Source organism: Pinus tabuliformis, chromosome 1_2 (assembly GCF_031772625.1).
Source record: "Pinus tabuliformis cultivar Carrire ecotype Pingquan chromosome 1_2, CPIR1, whole genome shotgun sequence".
NCBI classification, from domain to species: Eukaryota; Viridiplantae; Streptophyta; class Pinopsida; order Pinales; family Pinaceae; genus Pinus; species Pinus tabuliformis.
This window is the reverse complement of record NC_142298.1, coordinates 470,703,008-470,725,548: the sequence shown is the minus strand read 5'-3', so window position 1 is coordinate 470,725,548 and position 22,541 is coordinate 470,703,008. Positions and strand designations below refer to the sequence as shown.

Below are 22,541 nucleotides of genomic sequence, written 5' to 3'. Positions count from 1 at the left end.
GGATAAAAACTCTCCACAGTTGGATCTCAAAGGTATGGAAGCCTGTCATTTCTGATGAAATTAATATCTACCCCTGTGCTAGGGGCTTCTTCATAGTAGATTTTGAAAATCCTAAAAGTAGACAATGTATTCTAGATTCTAGCCCTTGTTTTTGGGAAAACTTAGGCCTATTCATGAAGCCATGGAACCCATCATTTGATCCCTCAACATCAGTCATAACCTCAGCACCAGTTTGGGTGAGATTTCCAAGCCTACCCTTGCATCTCTGGAATCTCTCCTCGCTAAAAGCCATTGGAAATGCAATTGGGAAATTTTACTGCAGGTGCCCAGAAACAAAGGAATATGCTAGAACCACCTATGCATGCATCTGTGTGGAAATGGACTTCAGCGTCGGATTCCCAGCTGAAATAAACCTAACAAGTAAAGATTATGTGTAGAACTAGAAACTCTATTATGAAAGTGTCCTCTTGAGATGTCGATCCTGCTTTGAGACAGGCCATCTAGCCAAAAATTGCCCAAAAGCCTCGCAGAAAAATTCTGCTAGAAAAAACCACCACAGATCTACATGGTGGGAAGGAGCACAAAAAGAACACTACACTGTCATCAAAGAAGAATACTCTAGAGAAAACTCTGAATCAAAAGAAATCGGGTAAGAAAGAAACAACTCTCAAGACAAGTAGGAAGAAAGCCCCGCCCAACAACAAAAAAGTGAACTCGACGACCCCTCAAGCATCAACAGTTATGAGGATTCGAATACTACACAAAATAAATCTTCATTTAACAGAAAATCAGATCTCCTAGACCAAACTTCTTCTTCAACTATCTTCAAAAGAACAAACACAATAGATCGCGAAGCTAAGACACCAGTGTCCCAAGAAGTAGAAGAGATGAAGGAGATGCAAGATAAAGGAAGTTGGAAGACCATAGAGAAAAAAAAGAAAACTACAACACCAATCTCGCCAAGAAAGACGAGGAGTCAGACAATAATAACTAAGAAAATTATAGGTCCAATAGACCAATTTGGTCTAAGTGGACATTACCCACTATCATCATCATCATCAATAATATATTAGAATTTATAATCTTAGGTTTGATATATTAGTCTTAGGGTTTACAATATTAATCCTAGGTTTTAATATTAATCCATGGGTTTATTAATGTCTTGTGTTTATAATATTAATCCCTTAAGTTTATTAATCCCTTGGGTTTGTTAATCCATTGGGTTTATAATATCAGTCGCTTGGGTTTATAATATTAATCTCAAGATTTTATAATATTAATCACTTGCATTTTCAATATAATGTCTTGAGTTTATAATATTGATCTCCTTGGTTTATAATATTAATAATCCCATGGATTTATTATATTAATCCCAAAGGGTTTATTTTGGGCTTTATGATGTTAAGGTTTATAATATTTAATTTAATATTAGGGTGTGATATCATGATGTGGGAATGATATAGTAATGTGTTCAATGTCACATTGTGACAAAAATTGTCTCAATGCCATTATCAATTTCACAATGATTGTCGCAATGTTACATTGCATTGCAATTTATTCAATGTCACATTGCAACATTGCAAAACTGGGGTTTAATATTAGGGTTTAATAGAAATATTAATTACTACATTACTATATTAACTAAAACATTAATTTCCCGGATGCGGGTGTATAGTCAGAATGTAAATGTGATGGCACAGGGGTGGGGCGAGGTGGGACGACACCTGCCTACCCAGTACAGAACAGATAAACGCCTTCTGAATGAAGGACCTCGGCATTTGAGAAGCGCAGGGTTCATTTGCTTCATTTCAAGTGGCTATGATTCTCCCATCCTGTCTTCCACTCTGTTTAACGCCTCTGCACGCTTCGGCTTGCCTCAGACCTTGGCTCTCTTCAATGCCACAGTAATGGCAGGTGCTTCTCGATGCATGACAGAGGACGATAAATTAAGGCTCATCCATGGGATTTCTGTGGAGCTGCTTTCGTTGATTCACTCACATTACTATCCAGCCTCTGGTCTCTACTCCAGTTTCAGTCTGTATGGTGTTGGCTTCGTCTTCCCTGCTGCCTCTCGTGGCTTGAAAGGGGAGGTTAATCTGGAGTTATGCTCTAGTCTTTCTGAGGAGCTGCCTCCGTTAATCCTCTAGTTTCTCTATTGGGCCTCTGGCCTTCATTTTGATGATTATTTGATTTTCTCTGGCCCTGCCATCGCTGCTACTCAGCCTTGCTTTTCTCCCGCTGTTGTTGTCTCCCCTATGCCCCGTCTGTGCCATAGAATGCGGTGCTGCAGGGGCCTTCCTCGGCATGCGCCTTCCAGCCCATCCTCCGATTCTCCCTCCCTCTCCAATTATTTCCTTGCCAGCCATTACCCTCGCACTCACAGTGGGAGAGGGCGTCTTCATTCGTCCAGCCACTACCCTGGGCCCTGTCCTCCAGACACCATGTCTTCTCCCTCGTTTGGCTCCGCGATTTTCACCTTCAACTGCTCTCTGAACCGCCCAAGGATTACAACTCACATTTCGGTGGTCTTCCATGAGGAATCCCAGGTGGGGGAGTCTAGCTCTCATCCAGAGGGCCTTGGCTCTGTCACTACTCCGACTCCGTTCCTCCAGATGGGGATTGGCAGTGCGTCTTTGTAGTTTTCGGATGCTCAAGCTTACAGTGCTCTTGACATTGTGATGGCGCTGGTTGATCCTGGTCCTTCTGAATCTGAAGCTGCTCTTGCAAGGGATCTGCCTCATACTGGTTGGTGTGAAATAGTGGAAGAGCCTCGAGATGATTAGTTTGCTCACTGTTGCCTTGTTATCGTGCCCTGCGGCCCATACTTTTGGGCAAGTTTTTGTTCAAACTGCTATGTGGGTTCATTTCTGCAAGTTTTTGTGAATTTCTGTAAACTTTGCAATATCAAGAAGATCATAACTTGTTCCCCTACGTGGGTTCTGATAACTGGTTCAAGACTGAGTTCCCTGTCATTGGGCAGTCTCCTTATCTGCTTAACTGATCTTCTCTGCCTTTCTTCAGGGCAGTGTTTTTTACTTCGGTCACGTTGTAATTTTACCCTTTTTTGTTAATAGATTAATCTTATTTAGAAAAAAAAAACTAAAACATTAATTTATTAAGAAATAGTTGATCAATACAATACTTAATATGTAATGTCTTGGGTTTATAATATAATCCCTTGGGTTTATAATGATAATCTCTTGGGTTTATAATATTAATCCCTTGGGTTTAAAGTATTAACCCCAATGCTTTATAATATTAATCTCAAGGTTTTATAATATTAAACACTTGGGTTTTGAATATTAATGCCTTGGGTTTATAATATTAATCTCCTAGGGTTATAATATTAATAATCCCATGGATTTATAATATTAATCCCAAGGGGTTATATTGGGCTTTATGATGTTATTTTTATAATATTCAATTTAATATTAGGATTTAATATCATGATGTTGGAATGCTACAGTGATGTGTTTAATGTAGCATTATTACAAACATTGTCTCAATGCGATAATAAATCTCACAAAGATTGTCGCAATGTTACATTACATTGAACTTTATTTAACATAAGATTCTGACATTACAAAACTAGGGTTTAATATTAGGGTTTAATAGAAATATTAATTAATACATTAATATATTAACTAAAATATTAATTTATTAATAATTAGTTTATTAATACAATATTTAATGTAATTTATATATTAATACTTAATATTATTTTTTATTACTATTTAATTATGACATTATATATATATATATATATATATATATATATATATATATATATATATATATATATATATATAGATATATATTCAATCATACTCAAGGTCAAGCATAATCTATGATCAAGCATGATCAACTATCATCACCATGATTGGCTATGGTTAACTTGAGCATAGTTAACCATAGTAACCTACGATTGAGCATAGTTAACTATGGTCACCATGGTCAACCATTATCAATTAGAGTTGAATTGAGTTAGCATGGTCGAGTATCATCAACCATGGTTAGTCATGTTCAACCATGGACAACCTAGGTCAATCATGGTCAATCATGATCATCTTTCGTCAACCATAAGGTGAATAATGGTTAATAAAGGTTTCTATGGTCAACCATGGTGAACCATTGTCAACCATGGTTAAGGTATTATTAATAAATTAATGAGTTTTGCTTATTACTTTGATTTGAAGACCTTATAATACTAATCTTAGGGTTTATAATCCTAGGGTTTAATATATTAATCTTAGAGCTTATAACCTTAGGGTTTATAGTACTAGGCTTTATGATATTAAAGTTTATATTATTCAATTAAATGCTAAGGTTTAATATCATGATGTTGGAATGCTATAGAAATGTGTTGAGTGTCACATTGTGACAAACATTGTCTCAATGTGATAAATAATTTGATAATGATTGTCACACTATTACATTACATTGTAATATATTCAACTTCGCATGATGACATTACAAAACTGGAGTTTAATATTAGGGTCTATAATAGTAGGTTTATAAGGTTTATAATATTTGATTTAATATTAGGGTTTAATATTGTGTTTTATAATCCCTAAGTACAACCACATTAATATTGTGTTTTATAATCCCTAAGCACAACCAAATTTATCAATGTGGTTGTGGTTAGGGACTATAAACCCCTAGGGTTTAATATATATTAGGGTTTAGTATAAAATTTCACATTAGTTTTTATAATCATAGGTTTTATAATATTATTCCTAGGGTTCATAATCTCTTGGGTTTATAATATTAATTCATAATATGTATAATAATATATTAGAATTTATAATCTTAGGTTTGATATATTAGTCATAGGGTTTACAATATTAATCATAGGGTTTAATATTAATCCCTTGGGTTTATTAATGCCTTGAAATTATAATATTAATCTCAAGGCATTATAATATTAATCCCTTAGGTTTATAATATTAATCCCATGGGTTTGTTAATCCATTGGGTTTATAATATCAATCCATTGGGTTTATAATATTAATCTCTTAGTTTTATTGATTGGGCTTTGGTTTATAATATTAATCTCTTATATTTATAATATTAATCCTAATACTTTATAATATTAATCCCAAGATTTTATAATATTAATCCCCTTGGTTTATAATATTAATAATCTGTTGGGTTTATAATGTAATCCCTTGAGTGTATAATATTAATCCCTTGGATTTATAATGTTAATCGCAATGCTTTATAATATTAATCCCAAGGTTTTATAATATTAATCACTTGGCTTTTCAATATTAATGCCTTGGGTTTATAATATTAATAATACCATGGATTTATAATAATAATCCCAAGGGTTTATATTGTGCTTTATGATGTTAAGGTTTATAATATTCCATTTAATATTAGGGTTTAATATCACAATCTTCGAATGCTACCGTAATGTGTTAATTGTGACTAACATTATCTCAATGTGATAATCTACTTGACAATAATTGTCGCAATGTTACATTACATTGCAATTTATTCAAGGTCACATTGTGACATTGTAAAACTCGGGTTTACTATTATGGTTTATAATAGTAGATTTCTAATATTGGTGTTTATGATATTATTTTTAATCTTAGGGTTTATAATCCCTTTGGTTCATTAATCCTTTTGGCTTATAATATTAATAATCCCTTGTGTTTATTAATCCCCTCGATTTAAAATATTAAACCCAAGTGTTCATAATATTAATTCCTTGGATTTATAACATTAATAACCCCTTGGGTTTATTAATCCATTGGGTTTATAATATTAATCTCAATATTTTATAATATTAATCCCAAAGTTTTATAATATTAATCACTTGGGTTTTCAATATTAATGTCATGGGTTTATAATATTAATCCCTTGGTTTCTAATATTAATAATCTATTTGGTTTATCATACTAATTCCAAGGGTTTATAATGTAATCCCTTGGGTTTATAATGTTAATCCCTTGGGTTTATATTACTAATATTTTAGGTTTATTAATACCTTGGGTTTATTAATAATAATCCCTTTGGCTTATATTATTTATAATCCCTTATGTTTATTGATCCCCTAAGTTTAAAATAATAGTTCGAAGTGTTTATAATATTATTTAAATGGATTTATAACATTAATAACCCCTTGCGTTTGTTAATAAATTAGGTTTATAATATTAATCCCTTGGGTTTATAATATAAATCCCAAGGGTTTATAATATTAATCCCTTGGTCTATAATACTAGTAATCCCTTGGTTTTATAACATTAATCCGTTGGGTTTATTGATCCGCTCGGTTTATAGTATTAATCCCTTGGTTTTATAATATTAATCTCAATGTTTTACAATATTAATCTCAAGGTTTTATAATATTAGTCAGTTGGGTTTTCAATATTAATGTCATGGGTTTATAATATTAATCCCCTTGGTTTCTAATATTAATGATCCCTTGGTTTATCATGTTAATCCATTTAGTTTATTAATACCTTGGATTTATTAATACCTTCAGATTATAATATTAATCCATTGGGTTTATTAATCCGAAGGGTTTATGATATTAATCTCTTGGATTTTTAGTATTAATGTCTTCAGTTTATTAATCCTAAGGTTTATAATCCCTTGAGTTTATAATATAAATTCTAGGGTTAGTTATTATTCCCCTCAGTTTATAGTATTAATCTTTTGGATTTATAATATAAATTCCTAATATGTATAATAATATATTAAGATTTATAAAAATAATTAAATATTAAGATTTACTAATCACATGAGTTTATAATAATGAGTTAATTCATTGTAATAATATTGAGTTTTTATTTTTGTGATATATATATATATATATATATATATATATATATATATATATATATAATATTGTATCATATTTTTGTTTAATTATATATATAGATACCATACATAATGGTAAAAGATAAATAAATCACTAAATAATTTTATTATGTTATATGTCAATTATAATATAATTTTAATAGAATAACTATAAATATATAATTATGCTGGTTATTATTTGTTTAGATAAAAATAATAAAAATTATTATATTTTAATAAGATATAATTTGTAATTATTAATTTAGTTGGTATATGTCTATTGGTATATATCAACGAAATTTACTAATGTGATTGTAGATGTGCTTTATATAAATTTATCAGTCTATATCAACTACATTAATAAATGTGGTTGTCTTAGTTAAAAAAATAGAATACCTCTTGTATTAATTTTTAACTTCATCTTAATAATATGCCATATAATTATTTATTTATTTATTTTTACACATATTTTAAATTCTATTGGATTCTAATTGTATTCGAAGAGCTTAATGCTAATTCTAATCCTCGTTACTTTATTTTCAATGAACTAAAATGTTCCAAAACAGAAGCTTAATGCTTCTGATGCTGAAACAACTGCTCAACAAATAATGCTTCCATTAGTTTAGTTCGAATGAAGAAGGGTAACGCTGGAATGAAGGATATCGATAAGTCCATGATTCTTTTATATCACTGTGGAAAATTGATTCCAATGGTTTTCCATTATAGAGTATCGATGGGTTATTGATGTGCATGATTTATTTTCCCAGTTTGTATGGATGATAAAGCTGGTCAAAATAATATACAAGAACAGTGATAAGTGACGGTTTTTCTGTAGCAGATTAGGTTTGAGCAGTGTCCTGGAGAGTTGACAAGAAGCAACCTGGCTTGATTCTGGTCATATCACAAGACAGTACCATGGCAATACAAATTTTTATTTTACAAATCTACTGTGCTTTGCAACAGTTTTATTATTTAAAAATTAATATTGAGTGTGAAGAGACATATTTCTGTTCAATAAAGAATTTGCTTATTAGCCACGAGGTGTAAATAAGCTCATTTAGTTTCTACAAGGTTTTATGTTTAAATTTCTTGAGAAAAATTAATCATAGAAGTTATTTCTGGAAAATTAAATGAGTGTTTAGCACAATCTGATGATAGCATCCTAACTAGTTCTTCATCCCCAACTTAAACTCAAGCTAGTTAGCACAAACAAATTGTATTAATTTTTAAAATGACCATAAAAGCTTATATGATACTAAAATGGTGTTGTGAACTAATTTTTCAAGGAAGCCTCGATATTGTGCGGGTATTAAGTCACTCTGTCGCTGATACTCAAACATCTTTGGTATTTCAATATTGCTTTCCATGTGCATATATTTTATGAAAAATTCAAATGTTTTAAAAGAGTGACCTAGAGAGTGAAACGCATGCATTGTTTTTACTGAATCCTTAGATGTCGTAGCATACATAACAGGGGTTCAGAAGGAAAAAAAAGCGCAACGCAAATTAGGTGGAGTCACAGCCTAGCATACTTCGTCCTCATAACATCGTGAAGAATTACATGGCTAAGAATCACCAAGAGTTGAGGAAGGTCTTAGAAAACAGAGATTTGATTGGTGAGATACAGTGCACATTTGTCATTGCTTCCTTTATACATTTACTCTCCTGAGCTTGGATATAACTAGAAATTATTTCGCCCAGTAGAAACGAATTACCCAACATTTGATACTAGAATTTCTAGCTTGCACAGAAATTTATCTGTGTTTTATGGTGTCGCATACTGGTTATATATTGTTACCACGAAATTAAGTAATTACGACATGCCATGGAGAATTAACAGGGGAATTTTAGGGAATTTTTAAACCTAGCATATGTAACCCCAAACATTTACGACATGCCATGGACAATTAACAAGGGAATTTTAGGGAATTTTCAAACATTGCTTATATAACCCCAAACTTACGATGTGATAAGCGATAACAAGTTACAGGCATACAGTATATGGGAGTTCATTTTGCGATGTGGATCTTTGCTTGTGCGGAGCTTTCTGCACATCGAAAGTTCCATACAAGGAAAACTTCGAACAAGAAGTATTATCACAAACCATTGTCTATGACAATAAAACACATAACAGTTTGGAAAGATATTTAATTTTTTTAAATTCATTTTAATTAGTAAGACATTATTGGAAATGTGATATAATTTCTAGCCCACAATATATCAATGTTTTGTCTCCCTCACTTAAGGGACTGTAATATTGGTAAGAGCATAATAATGTCAATGTTAGAGCATGGGCAGAAATAATAGTCACTCAGAAAATTAGTTTTTTTTTTAATCAAATTACTTGTTAAGCACAAAGATGGAAAATAAAAGGCCTTCCACCAAGGGAATTATGTCCATTAGAGTTCACTCAACCAATTGAAAAGCAATTATGTCCATTAGAGCTCGCTCAACCAATTGAATATTAGAAATAAAATTTTCATGAAATTGCAAAATTACTTTTGAATTTACAGAAAATAGAAATATTCAAAGTTTTCATGAAACTTTGTTTAAAATTGCAAAATTATTTTTGAATTTACAGAAAATAGAAATATTCAAAGTTTACATGAAAATTTGGTTAAAATTGGAAAAAATAGGGGAAAAAATGCAAAATCAATGTTATAGTCACTGCCATACATGACTAATAATTAGTGTAATTATATAAATTAAACAACTGATAAACACTATATGTTAAGAATATTTTAAAACATTATTTAAAGCTTAAATGTCTGTCATCCATCCACCTAATAATTATTAATAATCAAATTGAAACATTAGAAACCCTATTCTAAAATAAATAGCATAATTACATATGAATAATGTCTCTTTTTTTATTAATGCCCTCACATACACATATATCAAATCTTAATTTAATCCATTACTTATTTTTCATTTTTAATTAAATACACATTAATATTATTATTATTTAATGTAATATTATTATTCTATCCAACCTTCCTAAATGACCCCAATTAACAAATAATAAAATATATTACCATAATATATTATATTAAAGTTTAAATATTATAGTTTTTAATTATTTTAATTCAATAATTATAACTAATGCACAGTATATTAATTATTATCGAATCACTATAAACCTATATAATACATTGTACTAAATTTAATTTCTAACATATCCATTGATATATTAAAACAATTTGATAATTACGTTATGAATACATTATATGGTAGGATATCCATGTTTTATTATCAATCATATGATATTAAAAATTCTTTCATATATTAAAACTGGAATAATTTAAAGGGTATAATTATTCATTATATATAGCTATATATATATATAGATATAATCTTCTTGTATTTATATGAATGGTTGTATTTTTATTATTCTTAATTATATTAATAAATGTGTTTCTACGTCATTAAATTGAATTTCAATATGTGATTCATAAGAATGTGAGAATTTTAATCCTTTCTCTCAAGTACACTAGATAAATCTAATTGATATAATTAAAATTTATGTTATAGGTTATTAAATATAGTTATGTTTAACTCATATATTATTGTATTAATATAAATTAAATGTTGGTAAACATTAATACATTTAAATTAATTAAATTATGACTTTATTTTAAATGTGTATAGTTATAAAAGGAATTAATATATAACTTAATTTTATAAATATTTTTAAAAAAATATCTAACAAGATTTCTAGTTATAGAGATTTACTCTCACTTTACCATAAAAATTCTTAATCTATGAATAGGCTTTGTTACAATATCATGGGTCAATGCGATGGCTTATTGATAAGCACAAAAAAACATAACTCATTTCATTTTAAGATTATTCATAGGACATTTTTTATTTTTCCAATCTCCGTTATAAAATAGGGGTGAATTTCTACGCTTAAGAATCTTGTTAGATGCTCTTTGAAAACTACATATGCCTAATTTATGTTTTTTTTTTATAATTAACAATAATAATAATAATAATAATTTAAAACAAAGTTATAATAAAGTTATAATTTAGTTAACTTGTTTTATCCTTTTTAATCTTGAGAAATGTGAGATGTATCATGAAGTTAGTGTTTTGACGTTTATCATGGATTGATGTTTATCAACATTTACCGACCATTTAATTTATATGGCGGTGTTATTTAATCAATTTAATTAAAAGGACAAAAAAAGCATAACCAATTTGGAGATAAATTTCAACCATTGATTTGTGAATACTACTAAAAATATTTTAGAAGATTCTAAATAAATTAAATCCCTAAGAATATTTTAGAATATTCTAAAGAAATTAAATCCCTAAATCTATCTAATAATTATTGATGATTAAAAGATACACCTTAACCTTGGTCCTAGCCAATGCCCAAAGGATCAAATCTTTTGAGATGCAAACCTCTTTTGAAGTGTAAAACTTGAAAAAAATGTTAGCACCTCCAAAAAGTGATCTCTCGTGATGTCTCATAGATAGTGGTTAAGATGGAACTATACTAGTTACGTGCACATACACACACCATGGTTAATATTTCATTTCTTAATATATAAATGAATTTTATGCTTTGAAAATATCCTTGGGAACTTGAATTGTGTATACTACATAGTTTAAACTTATCATTCCAACAAACCTTTGATTTATTGAATTTCAAGTCATTTCAATCCAAAATGTAAGATAGTGAGACTATTTGAATTGTTTTACCCACCAATGTAGCATCTTAACCATGAATCTACGAAATTCTAGTAGGGATCAAATCTCTCGAGATGGAATCCTATCTTAAAGCCAAAAACTTTAAAAATCTCTCTCTCTCTCTCTCTCTCTCTCTCTCTCTCTCTCTCTCTCTCTCTCTATATATATATATATATATATATATATATATATATATATATATATATATATATATAATTGCATTTATGAATAAATAGATACATCTCCCTGAAAATTGACTTACGTACTTGGATTGTGTTGACTATACATAGCTTAAACTTGCAATTCCAATAAAAATTTGTTGGAATATAAAAAGAATTATCCCAAAAATTATACCTAAAAACCAAAATATAGAATAATAAGACTTAAGTATGTATATACCCATAAGATTTAAGTATGTATATATTATTAAAAAGATTAAAAAAATTAAAATTCTCATAGGTAAAACATTTCAAGTAGTCCTCTTATTCTACATTTTGGTTGTTTCTTACATATATTTTTTAGATAATTTTGTCTCACATCTAGGAAATATTTTGTGGACTTGCAAGTTTAAGCTGTGTAGTTTACATAATCTAAGTTCCCAAGGAAATTTTCGAGGTGATATATATATATATATATATATATATATATATATATATATTCAAAGATGTAATTTAAAAAATGAAGATATACATAAAGATAGGAGAGTCAATATACATTTATCTTAACCATGGCTATATCAATACCTAAGAGGGAATCTCAAATCCCTTGAGATGGAAATCTTTTTAAAAATTTTGCACTCTAAAATAAGTTTGTGCCTCAAATATTTAATACTTGATAAAGTCGTGATAAAGTAAATTATAATATAATTAAACTTTTTTGTTTGTTTGTCAAGTTTTCTTAGTTTGATATATACAAGCTTGACCTTTGTCTTGAGAAATCGTGACCCAAGGGCATCTAAGCCATCAAAATTACTCAGGGATCACACCATCCTTTAACACAACTAGATTTTTGCCCATGGAGTTTTGAACCTATAACCTTCACATTACAGAGTGACTTAGTTGTTCACCTCATCCTGTCACCATCTATTTTATGCCTTGTGAACTGTAATATAATTAATTTAACATAATTTAAAATAATATATAATATCTATATAATTAATAAAAATATTAATTTTCTCTCTCTAATATTATTTACGAAGATAAATTTTAAAAAATTTAAATTATTAATTCGCTTTATCTTTTTAATTATTTAGTGTTATTATTTTTTATATAAAAAATATATAAAAATAATTATATTACATTCAATTATTTTCTAATTATTTTAATGTTTTATTTTTATTATAAGAAAATAAAAATAAAAATCTAAAATATAAAAATATATCTTTATGTATGTGTTTTTTTCTCCATATCTTCACATTCATATATACATTAAGTCTAAATATTCTATAAATTCAGAAAATAGTTACATTATGAGGAGTGTAGTTTCAAAACTCCATCGGCTACATTTCTATCAGACTTATTGGCTAGGTGGTAATGACAAAAAGATACTCATAAAAACAAAAAGAAGCTAGAGGACCATACATAGTTTTCTCAAATTAACCAAAAAATCCCAAGTATCAAAATGCAACCTATAGTCATCGTTAGTGATCAATATTGTGTAGAGTTGGGTCGTCTGGACCATTGCCATGTGGAAGACGAAAGACCTCATGAACATGTGTGTCCATGTGGTCCATTTTGCCTTTCAAGTAATACAACAATCATGAAGCCTCTTTTTTTCTCAATGAAGGGAAACCAAGCAATCCATCATATGCCATTGATTGTGTTGGAGGTCATTCATAAAAGAAATGGCCTCATTGCAATCATTATGATGGTCATGGGCCAACTTCTCCACCAATTTTGTAACCTACTTTATCTATGCTTATGAGGAATCGAAGGGTGGAAGTAATTCCACTCACCCAAGTGAGATAGCATGTTACTTCTCCACCTCTACTCTATAATATTACAACTCCACTCGATTTGTTATGCCATGACTACAAGAACCAATGCCTCTCCGAGGTCTTCCATGTTGGAATTACATTATGCTCCTGTTGGCCCCGAACAAACCCCCTCAACAAGCCCAAACCACTCATCCCATTATCAAGATGGATGAAATTATGGAAGTCCCAATAGTACTCCTCGTCAGCTACGAGCCAACTCCAATGAAGGAATTCCAAATAATGGGATACCCCTTAATGCAAGTTTGACCACCTTTCGGCCACCAAGTTGAGTTGAGCCAACAACCCCTCTCGACAAATCCAAACCACCATCACCAGTGCCATAGGCCTAGACTACTGTCGAGTCCTCTCACCTGCATGAGACTCTCTACCCTTACTTCTGAAATTGAAATCCCATTGTCTCCATGAACTACAAACCCACCACCTTACTGCCCTACCAGATATAAAGGGCTACCGAAGTCGAGGGTATAACCACAATTAAATAGCCACCAACCTTTTCCACCACCTCAACCAATCCCCACCATACTCTATACACCACTATAGAGACACAACGATACCAAAGTAGAAAAAAATGAGGAATGATGCAAGAAAATTTTACCTGAACCCCAAAGAGTGAAGAATCATTAGAAGTTGACACAAATGCAACTCACCCAACATGATGAAGCACTTACCCTAATTTCAAAAGAATGCCCAAAACCAGGACTGCCCAAAATGAACCAGGGTCCCAAATGATTACCGCTCAAACCACCTCTTTGGCATAATTGAATCCATTAGCATCTGAATTATTACTTGTCTTTGAACTCATAGAACGAAAGGCAAGGTAGGGTTGTGATAGATAGCCACCTTACGCTCCATGTATGAAAATCCCCACCAACATTGGTCTTTTCATTCCTTAACACCAACTATCATAGATCACAATGAACCAGACAACACAAATAACCACAATTTGTTCATAAAACTTCTTATTCCACCTGCCCAAACTAACTTCGTCAAGATTCCTCTAAATTTAGTTATCCCGTGGGAGAGGATTAAATGGCACCTCATGATCCCTCGTCTCTTCGTTCATCACCCCATTAGGGATTTAATAATTATATTATATTCATTATATTTTTAAGATGATTGTATGTTTTTACATAAATAAATTATTTTATTTTTTAACCTTACTCTATATTGAAATAAAAACATTTTGTATTAAATTAAAATTTATTTGGTAAATCTAATTATCTTAATTATTTACTACATAGTTTAATAAAATAGTTATTTTAATAAATAATTAGAAAATAAAATTGTATTTTTATTCCTAGAAAAAATAAATTAGTAGATGAGCTGAAAAGTGAACAATGTCCTTGATGGGTAATGACTTCTGGAGGACTCCATAAATAATAAAAAAAGAAAAGAAGAGTATAGGAAATTTTTCTTTGTATCTTTCTAAAGAGTATTTAGTTCGGTTCAACCCACCTTGTTATATAGTTTGTGCATAGTAGAACTTACACCTTCTACTTTTATGGGGAATTGATTGGCCCTACCAAATTAAAGATCCACTTTTCGAATGGGTCCACCAAAATATGAGGTTGAAGTGACATATTGTAATTATGTATAAGTTGGCCCATTCTCTAACATTTTCCACAACTTTTGAGGTATTTCTTGGCATCCCAAAAAATTGTACGCCAATAATACCTAATGTGCAATACTTTACTTTCAATCCTCAATCTCAAACCCCCATCCAAAGACTATGTATAGAAAGACCCATTTCAACATCACACTTTGATTTTTTTTTATGACAACTTAGGAATGTGTCTTAAGATTCCTTTGTTCCAACCTCTTAATGATATCCACATTTATGTAAACTTGGCTGTCAACTTTGTCTAAAAAATACTAGAGAGAAATAAAAGGATCCAAAACTATTTATGTTATATGGAAATTTATAGATTAAAGGTTAGGAAAGGTATTTGTAGCTAAATATATATACTCGTGAAGCCCAATTGTTAGTGTTAGTTTAAATTTTAGCTTTTTTTTACATGTATATTTTTTGGGATAATTTTGTTTAAAATTTAATAAAGATTTTTTTAGCATTTTGAGTTTAAGATATGTATAGTTTAAACAATACAAATGTTCATTATGGGTTTCAAGAAGTTGTATTTATTTAATTGTTCAAAATTGCAATTTTATAACGAGAGAGAATATCTATTTTAATGATGGTTTTATCAAGAGAAAAGAGAGATCAAATCTCTTGAGGTGTGCATTTTGAGATTTGATCCTCTTAGCCCTTCATAAAATCATAGTAAGATCAATCTATACTAGTCTCCATGTAAAATTGATATAAAATTATGTTACTTAACATAAACATCAAAACATTTTATTTATGGCAGACAATGAGAGTGAACTATTCTTATTACATATCCTTTATACTTGGTTGTAATATCAACAATGAACTCATATAAGAAGATAAGAGTGAGATTATTGTCTTTTATGCTTTTAATTAAAACTAATCAAATACGATTTTCATTTTTTTTATTATGGCCAACATTGTGTTTTCATTTAGAGGATATTTTATTTTAATTTTAAAAAGAACATGTGTCAACTCAAAGTTTGGAAAACAAGGAAATACACAACTCTCATATTTGGCTATAAAATGTGCCTATTAAGAGGTTATTTTTTGAGTTGCTTTATGCAATAGGTTTTCTTTTTTTAACCATATATAATATACAGATAACATTCAAATATTTTATTAACACGTTTATTCAAATATTTTATTTATGGATCACATTGCTTACATTAAAATATTTTTTAGTTATTAATATATGTTTAAATATTTTATTTATAACCATCATTATTATTATTATTATTATTATTACTACTACTACTACATGATATCAAATATTCATTTTATTGAATTACACATCTCCTTTTTATTATAATTAATTAATTGTTTTTAGTTTCAATTAGTTCTTTTCTTTGAATTTATACATATATAGTTAATTGGGGTTATCTTGGGTGGTTTAGTGGAATTATTGTTATCTCTAGCTCAAAACCCCGCTAGGGACATGTTGAGTTATAATATCTTGATACATATTGTTGTATTGACTTCGAGCTTTGTAACCTCTTAAGAGGATATACATGTGGGACTAGCCTGGTACACACAACCTCGCTTTATCCCTTGGGATATATGTTATCACAAAACCAGTACTAGGGGCTGCAACCAAGCAAGGTTTCATGTAACTGTTTCAGACCAGACTTTAGACTAGGAATTAGCCTTCCTAATCAGAGAGGGCTCTCTCACAGGCTTTTGATAGAAAATTAATCACAACAACAGAGGGCTAACTCTTCACACATTTATAAAAATATAGCTGGCTGGACATACATCAAATTAGTCTTCATTGGGCTATGGAGTCTCTCACAGTTAATAAACAAAATCACAGTCATCTCATGGAAGTCAAGGCTCTTTGCATCATCAGATGTTCAAACATAATTTACCTAAATCAAAGCTTGCTAAACATACAGGAAGTCAGAGCATTAAAAATGAATTCTGAGTGATGTTCAAACATGCTTCACCAAAACCCACAGCTTGCCAAACACACAGGAAGTCAGAGCATATAATATGAATTCTGAGGGATTGTGCTATAACAAGGCTGTAAAAAGAACATTAAGAAACTAAACCATCATCACATTTGAACACAGTGATCCATTGAGAATCTTGAGAAGAAACAACCTGTTTTACCATTACTGTAACAGTCTTTACATATGCTAAAAAAAAAACTCCCTTTTTGTATATACAGTCCAACCCCTATTACATTCTAATTTTCACCATATATAGGAATACATTTCCTCCCTCTAGAATGAGTTCGAATCTCCTATTAACTACTCCTACATGCCTTTAACTAACTGCATTAATTACATACATGCTAAACTATAATTACATAAAGTCCTAATCAAACTAAAACAATAATTCTTTTCTCCTCGTAGACTTGATGCTTTCTTGAATGCTTTGACAGCTGTCCTCCTCCAATTAATCTGATATGGCTGAGCTATAGGTGCAATGGATGCTGATTTAGGATGCTTAAGAGCGCTGATGGCTCATTAATTGACCAGAAGAGATGCTCCTATCTTAATGGTCTCTGTCTCCCAACATTCTCCTAAAGTATAGCAGCATGTTCCCAAATCTTTTAATAACTCCAGGTATGGAATGATGCCAGGTTTCTGATGTGCTGTAGGTGGTCTTGATAAACAGCTGTTCCTTTTCCTCAACTCCTGCTCACCGTGTCAGACTAGCTGCTCACAGTATAACACTAGCTGCCCTGCGCTTTAAATCATCACCTACAGCAGTTTCGTAGCGCACTACGAAACTGCTGTGTGATTTAAAAACACAGTCCTCCTCACTGGTTTTCTGCTAACACTGTGCTACATTTATTAATGATCTCCTCATTCCAACAAATGAACAACAATTTACAAATAATCCTGTTTAGCTGCCAGGTTTCAATGTCAATAGCCTTTCCTAAAAACAAACTCAAACAGCATGCCCGGATTCCTCTGTTTTTTAGAGATACTTTGGCTGGAACATAGTTTAGTAGTTTAGCATTTAGTCCCAGCTCTCTTTCCTCAGTCTTCCAACTCGATCTGAAACACCTACAAACAAATCATCAAAGTTTTCCAAAGAGGATGATGATGAAACATTTGTAAATTCATGGTCTGCTATGTCTAGCTCCTGAAAGAGGAACAATAGAGAATCCTTCTAGAAATATAGTTTTTCTTGGACAAACTTATATTCTGCTTCTTGAGATTTTGTTTTTAGACCATGAAGAGCTTGGTTAATTTTATTCTCAAATTTTAGCGCTATGATATGAACCAGTGACTTAAGTAAACCCGAGGATCCATTTATTTCTTCTGAAAGCAACCTCAATCTGCTCTGGAATATATCACGAACATAAACACCCATTGTGGTCACCCTTCCATTTTATCCTGGAGAAAATTCCTCCTCGTCCTTAACATAAGGCTCAACCCAACCCCATAACGTCTTAGGATCTGCAACATAACGCAGGTACAGGAAACCAATACATCTTATGTATGGAGAATCCTCGTGCTTAAGAAGCCCATGCATTTGCTTCACTGTCAACTTCATGGTAAAAAATTTGTAGAGAAGACAAAACAATAACTTCATGGTAGATCTTCAGCCTGTACAGTTCCTTGAAGTAATCTGAAGACAGGATGTTCATACAGAGAACCTTTTCAAGCAAAGAATCAATAAGCTTTCCACATGTTTGTACTTCCATATTCTCCCCCAATAAACTTCGTTGAGCACAAAGTTTGATGTCCTCCTTTGTGAATGACGAGTTATAAAAGACGAATAAAATGCAGCAAGGGATTCTTCGAATTGGCAAGGTAGAATGCAAGAGTACTGAATCTCTCTCTACTGGGTTTATGCTTGTATCTCAAACCATCAATGTTAAATCATCGTTGCAAGAGACCATTCTGTCTCTGGAAAAGTCAAAAGAAACCGCCCACAGTGTTGATGTATGGCCGCTGACAGAATTTCCCAATGTTTGCAGGCATGCTTAGTCACCACCGTCTCTATCGTTTGCCCAAAACTTAATACATCTCAGGGTGGAACGGAAATTCTCAATTTTTGGTACCAACTGAAGTATTAGCAAGCGATAACTCAAGGGAACATTTGCATTCTTCACACATCGAACCTCTGAAACTTCTTGTGTGTCCTTAAAACAATGAAATATATAACCTGGTCCAACACACAAAGTACCAACATCTGCTTCTGGTCCATGTACCCCTAACTGACACGACTTCAAAATTGAATATTTTTGCATTACTGCTCGATTCCCATCAAGGCACCCGAATACTCTGCACTTGGTCGCGGCAATTTCATGACAATTTGGTTTCTTCATCGGCGTATATACATCACAAGCCTCTTTCTTTGTAAGAACATGTGAAGCCGTATGTATATGAGTCACTTTTGGTAACTGTAATGGTATTGTTTATTTGTTATGAGAAGCATATACATTCGAGGACGCCAAGTGTTATCAGAGATTATTTATTAGATGCTCTGCACGTGCCTCTCTGATCTGCGCAATAAGTTTACCATCTCCGAATGTTATCTTAGAACAATACAGGTGTGCCGCCATGTCACCGACAATATATCATTAATCAAAGAATTCGAACTTGCCACGAAACCAAGGGACTCTTTTCAAGACTGAACAAGAGGAACGAAAGTGACCAAGTCATGCTTGAGAATGAAAATACACCAGATCAGGAGAATTATCATGCCGCTGTCCGCCGTATGATGCTTGCAACCTAACTCCAGATTGTCGACCTTGTGGCAATCGAATTTTTATAGGAACCGCTTGACACTTGTCATTTAATCACTTAGGACTGCGTGTATTTTCTGCAGCATCAACCATATGAGGCCGGTGATCTCCACCATTCAATTGCAGACCAACCCTCTTCTTCTCTACTGGCTGGCCATCGATCTAGTAGCCAAAAGCCCTGGTGTAGCACCTGTATTTTCACAAACTGATGCCCACCACATCAGGATATTCGCAATGCGCCATCTCGAGCTTTCAATAAATCACTTTATCATGGAAATAAAAGCAATATCGCCCCCATTACATTAAGAACCAGATTAGAACACGATTGCAGAAATGTATAATGAAGGACTTTCCCACTTGTCACCAAACCAATTCTTGAAAAGTTTGCCAAGACCAATTGGGTTATCATCAAACATACTGCAGCACCCAGTATTAGCAGTTGCTATTAAACCAAACAGGAATCCCTGATCATCTTAGAGAATATGCTCACCTACAGCCCTTATTTTCTGGAACTCTAACGCTCTAAAATCTTTCTATGAGTGCAAAGGCTACAGATTTGACAAAGAAGCCATCACACGCTTGTATCTCACTTTAGAGCACTGTCATTCGGGAAGCATTCCCTTTGTAAAACCTCAAGGATTGAACTCGATGGCTAGAAGCCACTAAGATGAAATGAAAGAATCTGGACAATTATCCTCGAGTGACCAAACCACTACAAACAAAGAGGTAGTAGATGGACCATCAACCTCATAGAAGATACCAATTTTAACAAATAGGCATCATTTCTTTTTGCTGCTATAATGTGATAAAATTATATACATTTTTTAGAACAATCATTACAAAGAGGCCTGCTGTAATGGGTGTAGGGTAGGATTTATCAGCTATTGGCCACAAGTTTGAATCCCAATTAAAGCATACTGCAGCATCTGACAGTGGAATGCTATCAAACTTGAACCCCAGATCATCATAGGCAATATTCTCACCGCAGTTACCTTGTTCTACTCAGTCATAATAACCTTCTCATCATGGCTTAGGAAGTCCACCATCTATACTAATAACATTAACAGGTCCATTATTTGAAATGCAAGCAGTCTCTGTTTCACCCAGATTTTGCATGTCATAATTAGCTTCTGGGACAATCTTAAAGCCAGCAAACATTGAAGCGGCTTCAACTGCATTCCTTACATTGCCTTTCTCATCAAATGTGCAGCCTTCCAAGAGGCCACGAATTCTATGGTTCTGAATATTAAAATAATGCCAAACTGGATTTAACTCGGGCTCCAACTTCAATAACAGTATGATGGTGTTCTCAAGCTAAGATACATCAGATGCAACAAGCCGAGGCTCGTACTGCATTCAAGGGTGCACAGTCCTTCCCTTAAATATCTGTCATTTCCCAATTTCGCAGCGCAGCCACTGTAAGGTCAGTGTTTTCGCTACGAAGTCACTAAAACATATGGTGCTGTGAAACTGTTAACAAGTTTATGCGCTGCGAAAACACCCTGCCTTTTAGATATGCTAAAAATTTTTGACAACAGCATTTTCAGTGATAACAGTGGCTCCACTAGGGATAGTGTGCCCTTGTGGTGCGCTAAGAACACGCAGCTCCAGTGCCTTACCCATTTGTGACAAACAGAAATTTGCTTGACAAGCATGACTGTAGGAGAAAGAAACTAATGCTACTGAAAAATAAATGCTCAGCTAACCTTGAGCTTATTTGCAATTTACCTACCTACCTACCCTAACCATTCAAACTTCCCTCAGCTCAATCAATATGAAACTTCCAATGCAGCCAATCATTTGCTTTGTCTGACATTTGATTTCTTTGCCTGTCCCGGAATTCAGAACCAATATGACAGTGTAATGACCGCTGCCACTGAAATCTTCCCTGACTGTATCGGATTTCAGAACTAATGTGATAGTGTAAAGACCGCTGCCACTGAAGTACTCTCCGATCTTCATAGGTAAACTGAAACACTGGAGAGCAAAACTCTTCCATATAATCAGCGACAGGATCCCAGAACACATGATCAGCTTGTCCTTCCACGACACTTTCCAGCTGTGCAAACTGATCTTCAACCACAGTGTTCAGTTCCTCAATCATAAAAGAGAGGGTAACCAGCATAGTCTCCTTGCGTTCAGTCATAAAAAATTTCTGGGAATAATGATCATGATCATGAAAATTGTATGCCTGAATTTGTCCTTCTAAACCTTCAATTTCTTTCTCAATGTCTTTGGCAAATTCATCAAAAAATTTCATCTTATCCTCTGACTTGCAGTCAAAAGATTTCAGATATGAGGACAGGGACAAAGAAAAAGATTCATTTGTTTCTTCTTTATTATGATCATCATTCCACTGTTTAAAACCTTCGACTGAAGGAGAGTTTACTTCCACCTCTGACCTATCTATCCATTCCTCCAAGAACATAAGCCAAAAGTCTGGCAATGACTTAATGGACTTGGCAGGCAAGCATTCAACCCACTGTTTGCATTTCCCTTGGAATGAATCATAAAATAACCTTATGCAAACATCCTCATGTTTAATTCTAAGAAGCTGTGCAAATTCACAAAAATCTGATATATGATCCAAAGTTAAACTCAGATTCTCTCCGTTAAATTTTGGACCATTCCTTAGAAAGTATGCATCCTTGGGAAAATGATTTGGGAAACCATGAATTCCTGAGAAATCTATGCATGCATACCTTGAACAAAGAAGAGCAGCTTCTGGG

The 22,541-nt window shown here is 32.3% G+C and overlaps 1 protein-coding gene and 1 pseudogene across 4 annotated transcripts in view; one reads left to right on the top strand and one right to left on the bottom strand.

Annotated features, from left to right (window-relative positions):
- LOC149206392 (cysteine-rich receptor-like protein kinase 2) overlaps nt 1-22,541 on the top strand; it is a 217,372-nt gene that overhangs the window by 58,465 nt on the left and 136,366 nt on the right. The gene's annotated exons all lie outside the window — the stretch shown is intronic.
- LOC149206393 (pre-mRNA splicing factor SR-like 1 pseudogene) lies at nt 18,450-18,860 on the bottom strand (annotated as a pseudogene).